Genomic DNA, 8,861 nt, shown 5'->3' with positions numbered 1-8,861 from the left:
ACTGCACAAAACAACGCATGAAAAATAGCAACTCAACATACTGGAAATCAGGGGTGAGCCTGGGGTGCCTGGCACCTGGGTGCAAGATTTTCTCTGGCGCCTATGGGAGTGGTTAAATTAACCACGCCCAACCACATAACCACACCCATGTCCTTCCTAATCACACCCACACCTTCCACCTCTTTACGCATGCATGTGATACCCCATTCCTACCCCTCTTCCATGGGCTTGCTCCTGGCTGGCTTTGGCTTCCTGCGAGTGACAGTCTGCTAGTCTCTGGACTGACTCAGGCTGAGAGGCTCTGCGAGTGCGACGCAGTCACACACTGCGTATTTATGGCTGCCTGCGGCCACCCTACTCTCGCTCGCTGACATCGGCTCCTCCCCCCTGCCAAGCCCAAGGTGGGCTGCCTGTATCTTTCCCGTTGCGCCACACAGCCTGCCAGTGTTGCCAACCTTTCACGTTATTTTTTACTGACAAATACCTAAAAATTTACTGACAAAAGATTATTTTTACTGACAAAAATTCCCCACTAAATGCACATAAGAGACAGCTTTTCCCCATGTAAATGCACATAACGAGAGACTGCTTTTCCCCATGTAAATGCACATAACGAGAGACTGCTTTTCCCCATGTAAATGCACATAACGAGAGACTGCTTTTCCCCATGTAAATGCACATAACGAGAGACTGCTTTTCACCAGCAAATGCACATAACAAGAGACTGCTTTTCACCAGCAAATGCACATAACGAGAGACTGCTTTTCACCAGCAAATGCACATAACAAGAGACTGTTTTTCACCAGCAAATGCACATAACAAGAGACTGCTTTTCACCAGCAAATGCACATAACAAGAGACTGTTTTTCACCAGCAAATGCACATAACAAGAGACTGCTTTTCACCAGCAAATGCACATAACAAGAGACTGCTTTTCACCAGCAAATGCACATAACAAGAGACTGCTTTTCACCAGCAAATGCACATAACAAGAGACTGCTTTTCACCAGCAAATGCACAAAACAAGAGACTGCTTTTCACCAGCAAATGCACATAACAAGAGACTGCTTTTCACCAGCAAATGCACATAACAAGAGACTGCTTTTCACCAGCAAATTCACATAACAAGAGACTGCTTTTCACCAGCAAATTCACATAACAAGAGACTGCTTTTCACCAGCAAATGCACATAATGACAAACAGCCAGTGTCCCCAGGATATGTAGCCAGGGGGTATATGTGCCCGGGATAGGTAGCCAGGGGGTATATGTGCCCGGGATAGGTAGCCAGGGGGTATATGTGCCCGGGATAGGTAGCCAGGGGGTATATGTGCCCGGGATAGGTAGCCAGGGGGTATATGTGCCCGGGATAGGTAGCCAGGGGGTATATGTGCCCAGGATAGGTAGCCAGGGGGTATATGTGCCCAGGATAGGTAGCCAGGGGGTATATGTGCCCAGGATAGGTAGCCAGGGGGTATATGTGCCCAGGATAGGTAGCCAGGGGGTATTATGTGCCCAGGATAGGTAGCCAGGGGGTAATATGTGCCCAGGATAGGTAGCCAGGGGGTAATATGTGCCCAGGATAGGTAGCCAGGGGGTAATATGTGCCCAGGATAGGTAGCCAGAGGGTAATATGTGCCCAGGATAGGTAGCCAGGGGGTAATATGTGCCCAGGATAGGTAGCCAGAGGGTAATATGTGCCCAGGATAGGTAGCCAGGGGGTAATATGTGCCCAGGATAGGTAGCCAGGGGGTAATATGTACCCAGGATAGGTAGCCAGGGGGTAATATGTGCCCAGGATAGGTAGCCAGGGGGTAATATGTGCCCAGGATAGGTAGCCAGAGGGTAATATGTGCCCAGGATAGGTAGCCAGGGGGTAATATGTGCCCAGGATAGGTAGCCAGGGGGTATAGGGTCCCCGTTTAGGTAGTGACAGGAGCGCACCCAATCCTCCCCTCCCGCCGCTGCTGCCTCTGCCGCTCCCTCCTCACCTTGCAGCAGCTTCAGACCTCAATCAGCGGGCGACCCGACCAGTAAGAAGGCGCCAGGCGCACCCGCTCTATATGCGGAAGTGATGTCACTTCCGCATATCAGTGCGGCGTGCTAGGTCCTAGCAACCGCCCGCCTGATCGAGGTCTGACGCGGCGCCGGCGGCTAGAGGGAGGGAGGGAGCGAGCGAGTGGCGGCCACAGGGGGAGAGCGGCGGCCGGGCGGCGCCTCTCAGAGGCAGGCGCCTGGGTGCCTTGCACCCGCAGCACCCGCCCAGGCTCGGCCCTGCTGGAAATCACATTCGGAGAACATTGCAAATCGGAATTCAAGCAAGAGCGTATCTGGGTAATATAGTGCCTATGGCAAACATTGAAAAATAGCACCCCCAGTATAAGTACCCCCCAGTATAGGCGGTGGGAGGCGTCCCCTCAGTAATGGTAATAAGAGGTGTCCCCCAGTGTAGTTGCCCCCCCTCCCCAGTATAGACAGTGAAAGATGTCTACTAGTATAAGTAGTGCCTCCCCCCCCCCCCCCCCCCCCCAATATAGGAAGGAAGGTGACACTGCATAAGTAGTCCCCCCTTCCCCAGTATAAGTAGTGAGAGTTGTCCCTCCAGTAAAGGTAATGAGTGGTGTCCCCCAGTATAAATAGCCCCCCCCCTTCCCGAATATAGATAGAGAGGCATTCCCCAGTATGGTGGTGCAGCATGAGGGATGGGAGGGCACACATAGCACCCATGCCTTGAGCCATGCCTGCACCCCCCTAGATATGACACTGGGTCAAAGTCGCAGGGCGTTTGCAAAGGGGATCGTGACGTCAGACTGGCTCCGACTGACGGAAGTGTGGGTACCTGGTACCGGAGCTGCAGAAGACTGAGGAAGGCGGCATCATGGCGTGGGAGCGATCGGAGCCTATGGAGCTGGTGGAAGCCGCAGGTATGTATAAATCTTTTAATTTAAACGAGCTCTGGTGCACTTTAAGCATCTATAAGCCATGCGTATTCCCCCTGGCAGACAGCCTAATCTACAGATAAGTGATGAGTAAATCTACTGCTTTACTATGCATTTATGCTTGCAAAAAAATCTATGTGTATCCACTTTTGATGTTGCTGTCTGTCTGTTCCATCAGCTTGTAAGCAAACAGGATTGAAGTCTGACGAAGGCTGCACAGATGAAAGCTTGCTTACTCTTATTCATTTAAGTTAGCCAATAAATGGTATCATCCTGATTCAACACTTCTTAATTTAGTCATAAATTCTTTTTGCCATAGCTTTAAACTTGAAATTGCTCATAAAGATTGTGTTGTCGCCAGTCTGTGTGTGTTCTGCGTAAAATTCCCTTAGAGACGGAGGAGAGCAGGCGATGATGACAGCACTGAGATCCTGCTGTCAGTTTCCACAGATAAGAAGACAGTAGAAATAGAATTCATGCTGCCACAAACACATATACCAGTTATGGGTGGGGTGACCCTTTAAGAGGACCTGTCTGTCCAGCAGTGCCTTAGCTAACAGAGCAGACCGTAGTTTCGGACGCACAGCGCTAATAATAGAAGTCAGCTTACCTCTCTGCGTAACCAGTCTGCTCCACTCGCTGTCGTATCACACGGCCAGCAGCATGTCCTGCTCACAGCGAACTGCCTGTTCTATAAGCCTGGGACAGCCCCTCCCTCTCTGGCAGCAGGACACGCCCACCACTAAGTCAATAAGAGCTGCTAATCGCTCTAGAAACGATGTGACTGGGGTAATTGCTATAGTAGAAAGTGTTTCAAAACGCTGTATGGAAGGGGAGCTGTGCAATCAGACTCAGAGAGCTGCACATACAAAAGTTTGTCCTGATTTTATTAAAGGACAATTGAAGTGAAAAGAATATGAAGGCTGCCATATTTATTTCTTTTTAAACAATACCAGTTGCCTGGCAGCCCTGCTGGTCTATTTGGCTGCAGTAGTGTCTGAATCACACCAGAAACAAGCATACAGCTAATCTTATCAGATCTGACAATAATGTCAGAAACACCTGATCTGCTGCATGCTTGTTCAGAGTCCTGGTGGATCTGATCTGCAGATGAATGTCTGTTAAACAAGGTGTGTATGAGATCTGCAGATATCATAGACTATGAATGCATTTTGCAGGAACTGATCTTTTACAGGAACTGATCTTTTGCAGGAATTGATCTTTTGTATATGTGCAGAATCTTTAAGGTGGCCACTAACTAACAATTTCTAGCAAAAAATCGTTAGAGCGTTCTGATAAACCAAAAATGAAATATTGTAATACATCGTTCACTACACCCTCAACGAACCAATCTTTGCTTCCTAGAAGAAAATCCAAATCGGACGATTTTATAATGTGTTTTGAATTTCTGTCTGCTTGAACGATTTTTCATTAGAAATTGGACTGTTAGTGACCACCTTAAAGGTGGCCACTAATGGTCCGATTTCTAGCGAAAAATCGTTTTAGCAATCAGAAATTCAAATCGGAATAAAAATCATTCACTACATCATCAACGAACCAATCTTTGCTTCCAACTATCACGACCAGGCATGAGCTTCCGAATTCCGCGGAATTGGGGTTTCCGCATTGTTCCGCGGAATCCGGAAACGTCAAACCGGAATGCGGAATAATGCGGAATTCCGGCAAAATCGGAATCGGAATGAATTGACCAATCAGGAGATGTGGAATGAGTTGACCAATCATGACAACAAGCTCATGGACGCGAAATTCCGCCTGGGCGCCACCCCCTAAACAGTGCGCATATAAAAAAAAACAGCATTTCCGTAAAAAAAAGGCTGAAATTTACGAAAGTACACTTTTCAATCACGTTTCCGTAATATACAACAACTTTATTGACAATAGACAACATAGACACAATCATTCGAAAATTACGGAAGTCCGGATAAAAATTACGGAAAATACATGCTGAATACCGCGGAATACCGCCGGAATGTGCCGGTATGCGGAATTTCGGTATGGCGGTATGCGGAATTGTCCCGGAAACGGAAATGGGCTCTTCCGACCATGCCTGATCACGACCAACAAGAAAATCCAAATTTTGGTTTGACAAAAATCCAATTGGACGACTGTTTTTATAATCGTTTGTAATCGATTGTGCCCATCATCTGAGATTATTTACAACCAATCTGATCAGAATTTCTGATCGCTCGAGTGATTTTTCGCTAGAAATTGGGCCGTTAGTGGCCACCTCCCTGAAAAGTTTGCAAAGATTTTTATCTGATGTGGAGTTCAGCTCCATAGAATAGACTGTGTAGAGTATGGCTCTCATACTACATGGAAGGGGGTAAAATTGGTCTGTGATCTTTCATTTTCCAAAGACTTTTATCTCAGGTGTGTACATAGCTCAATAAGACAACAAAGAAGACAACAGAACAAGATTTAGCCAACTATTACATTACGAAAAAGGCTATTTCTTTTTCATGGTCTCGCTCAGAGGTGTTGCTAGGATCCTAAAAGATCCAGGGCAATTTTGGGCACTCCAGCCAAAAACTGCCCCAGAGCCCGAAAAATTATTGGGGCTATGCACCAGAATGTGGGTGTGGTCATGGGTGGAGATAAATTTACATGAACTTAACACCGGTCTCAGTAGGCCTGCCCAGAAAAATGTTGGATGAAGCCTCCTCTCAATTAATATAAAAAATACATAAATACAGCATATAAAATAAATAGGCAGTGTTAGACATAACTAGGCATAACCTGGCTTCTGTGCTGGCTGGTCTGACTTTCTGCTGGGTGGGCGTGGCCTGCCGTCAGGTTATCTGGCAGTTCCCCCAAAGCATTTCCTGACCTTCTAGTGGACTCCCTCTCATGCTCCCACTGGCCTCTCATTGAGGCACCACAACTCCCAGCATGCCCCCATAGATTAACCACAGCTCCCTGCATACCCCTATAAAGGCACCACAGCGCCCAGCATGGCACCACAGCACCCAACATGCCCTCATAGAGGAACCACAGCTCCCAGCAAACCTCCCATTGATGCATCACAGCTCCCAGCATGTCCTCCCATGAGGAACCACAGCTCCCAGCATGCCCCATAGAGGCTCAACAGCTCCACAGCTCTGACTCTGCCTGGAGGACATCCGTGGCAACCCAGAATAGATCCCTGGCACGTTGCCACTGATCTTTGGGGCTAACAACGCCCCTGGTCTCGCCAATAAACTCCACCTGAGCTAATCTGAAAGTGGGAGCGACCTGAGCTTTTTCCACTGTTGGCTGTTAATCACAGCTCTATTCGCTATCTAAATTGTATGCAATATTAAAAAGTTACGTTTTTCCACTTCACTTTTTTGTTGTTGTTTTTGTGTCTTGTTTATTGTAAATATAGAAAACAATTCACAAGCCAAACAGAACCCAGCTCAGCGAAGGAGACCCAGAACCGGGTTCAGGACGTTTTGATGTGGACCTGAAGTGGCCCTAAAGACCCTTTACTGAAAAAGCACTGAGAACCACCTCTTCACCTTTCTTAAAACAGAGAAAATTTTATAGCACTAACTTCATATGCGTAAAAAAAAATAACACTCAATTATCTGACTGTAAAAATAATGAGCTATAAACCAGCAGCTCTGGATGTGTGCCGGGCGTCTACGGAACATAAAGAAATGACTAGCATATTCACTTGCTGTGATTATTATTATTTCTAATAAGCTTTATTTATAAAGCGCTAACATTAGGGCTGGGATCCACTTACATATTGCAAAGCACTATCGCAATCGCTAGCATTTTGTTGCAACTGATTTTAGTAGCGATTTCCCTGCTCCTATACAATTCAATTAGTGAGGGGGGGGGGGGGGGGGGGGAGACACCGAGAGCCCAATATAGTGTAGTATGTACTGTACGTTTGGATGAAAGGCAGTATAATAAGACTTATACTCACAAAGATGGGTTACCCTCCAGGCAACCACTGTAAAGGCAGGTGGGGAGATTAGACCTGTCCTCACTCAGAGTTAAGAAGTCGCTCTCTGTAGATCGGAAAAAGGGGCCAAGTCCCCTCCACCAGGGGTGGACAATTATGCAGAACAATATTACAGAGGCGCCAGAAGTATAAAAATAGATAAAAGATTTAAAGGGATACTGTAGGGGGGGTCGGGGGAAAATGAGTTGAAGTTACCCGGGGCTTCTAATGGTCCCCCGCAGACATCCTGTGCCCGCGCAGCCACTCACTGATGCTCCGGCCCCGCCTCCGGTTCACTTCTGGAATTTCAGACTTTAAAGTCTGAAAACCACTGCGCCTGCGTTGCCATGTCCTCGCTTCCCCTAAAGTCACCAGGAGTGCACGGCGCAGGCACAGACCGTACTGGGTCTGCGCAGTGCGCTCCTGGTGCCATCAGCGGGAGTGAGGACACAGCAACACAGGCGCAGTGGTTTTCAGACTTTAAAGGGAAGGTTCAGGGAACTCTTGAAAAAAATAAAAATCCCTATCCACTTACCTGGGGCTTCCTCCAGCCCGTGGCAGGCAGGAGGTGCCCTCGCCGCCGCTCCAGAGGCTTCCGGTCGTCTTCGGTGGCCGACCCGACCTGGCCAGGCCGGCTGCCAGGTCGGGCTCTTCTGCGCTCCATGGCCGGGCTCTTCTGCGTCCCACGCGGGCGCGCTGACGTCATCGGACGTCCTCCGGGTTGTACTGCGCACAGAGCTGGGACAAGGTCCTACAGCACCCAAGGCTGAGACACCAAAGTGCGCCCCTCCATCCCTCCCACCCCAGCTGTCACACACTGATTGCTATTAGACTAAGAGGGCCACAGGGCCCACAACCTCCCCAACACCTTAATATCTAGTTATCTGGCTTGCAGTCACTGCTATGTATCCCCTTTTCTTATTTATTTCTGCTCCAAACACAATTAGCAATGACAGCTGAATGAATTGTGCGCCCCCTCCTACACTGCGCCCTGAGGCTGGAGCCTCTCCAGCCTATGCCTCGGCCCGGCCCTGACTGCGCAGGCACAGTTCTGCGCCTGCGCAGTACAGCCCGGAGGACGTCCGATGACGTCAGCGCGCCCGCGTGGGACGCAGAAGAGCCCGGCCATGGAGCGCAGAAGAGCCCGACCTGGCAGCCGGCCTGGCCAGGTCGGGTCGGCCACCGAAGACGACCGGAAGCCTCTGGAGCGGCGGCGAGGGCACCTCCTGCCTGCCACGGGCTGGAGGAAGCCCCAGGTAAGTGGATAGGGATTTTTATTTTTTTCAAGAGTTCCCTGAACCTTCCCTTTAAAGTCTGAAATTCCAGAAGTAAACCAGAGGCGCGGCCGGAGCATTGGGGTGTGGCTGCGCGGGCACAGGATGTCTATGGGGGACCATTAGAAGCCCCGGGTAACTTCAACTCATTTTCCCCCGACCCCCCTACAGTATCCCTTTAAAAATGGGGAGGCAGCAGGTGGTCTCACCTCCCCCAAAGCAAACAGAAGAAAGTGTCGATTTTTCAACACAAAAAACTATTTTTAATCATATACTCCAATAATTGAAACGCGTTGCAATTAATTGGAGTATATAATTAAAAATTGTTTTTTTGCGTTGAAAAATCGACACTTTCTTGTGTTTGCTTTGGGGGAGGTGAGACCACCTGCTGCCTCCCCATTTTTAAATCTTTTATCTATTTTTATACTTCTGGCGCCTCTGTAATATTGTTCTATACAATTCAATAGAGTGCAAACACTCACAAAGTGCTGCACGCCCTGCGATTGTGATTAGCTGTAATCGCAATCACTCTACTGGGTTCACCACCATTCACTTTCATTGGCAAAGCGTTTTTGAAATCCCTGGTGATTGTCAGCGGCCCAAAAAAAGCTTACAAAAGCACCCTAGTGGGTCCCAGACCTTAGGGCTCAAACCCACTAGCAGCCTTTTCTAAGTGCTAGTGATTAGAAAAAGCTCTT

General features: G+C 48.6%; 1 protein-coding gene across 2 annotated transcripts in view; it reads right to left on the bottom strand.

The window, feature by feature from the left end:
* FAM167A (family with sequence similarity 167 member A) overlaps positions 1-8,861 on the bottom strand; it is a 135,654-nt gene that overhangs the window by 100,658 nt on the left and 26,135 nt on the right. Inside the window, exon 1 of one of the 2 annotated variants that reach the window (XM_068279007.1) lies at positions 3,548-3,610. The exons of the other annotated variant lie outside the window; for it this stretch is intronic. The gene's annotated coding sequence lies outside the window, so the exon portion shown is untranslated. Of the gene's footprint in view, positions 1-3,547; positions 3,611-8,861 lie in introns of those variants that run through there. 2 annotated transcript variants of the gene reach the window in all.

The sequence above is a fragment of the Hyperolius riggenbachi genome, chromosome 4 (assembly GCF_040937935.1).
Source record: "Hyperolius riggenbachi isolate aHypRig1 chromosome 4, aHypRig1.pri, whole genome shotgun sequence".
Classification (NCBI taxonomy): domain Eukaryota; kingdom Metazoa; phylum Chordata; class Amphibia; order Anura; family Hyperoliidae; genus Hyperolius; species Hyperolius riggenbachi.
The sequence above is the reverse complement of the archived record's forward strand: the minus strand, read 5'-3'. Positions and strand labels throughout refer to the sequence as shown.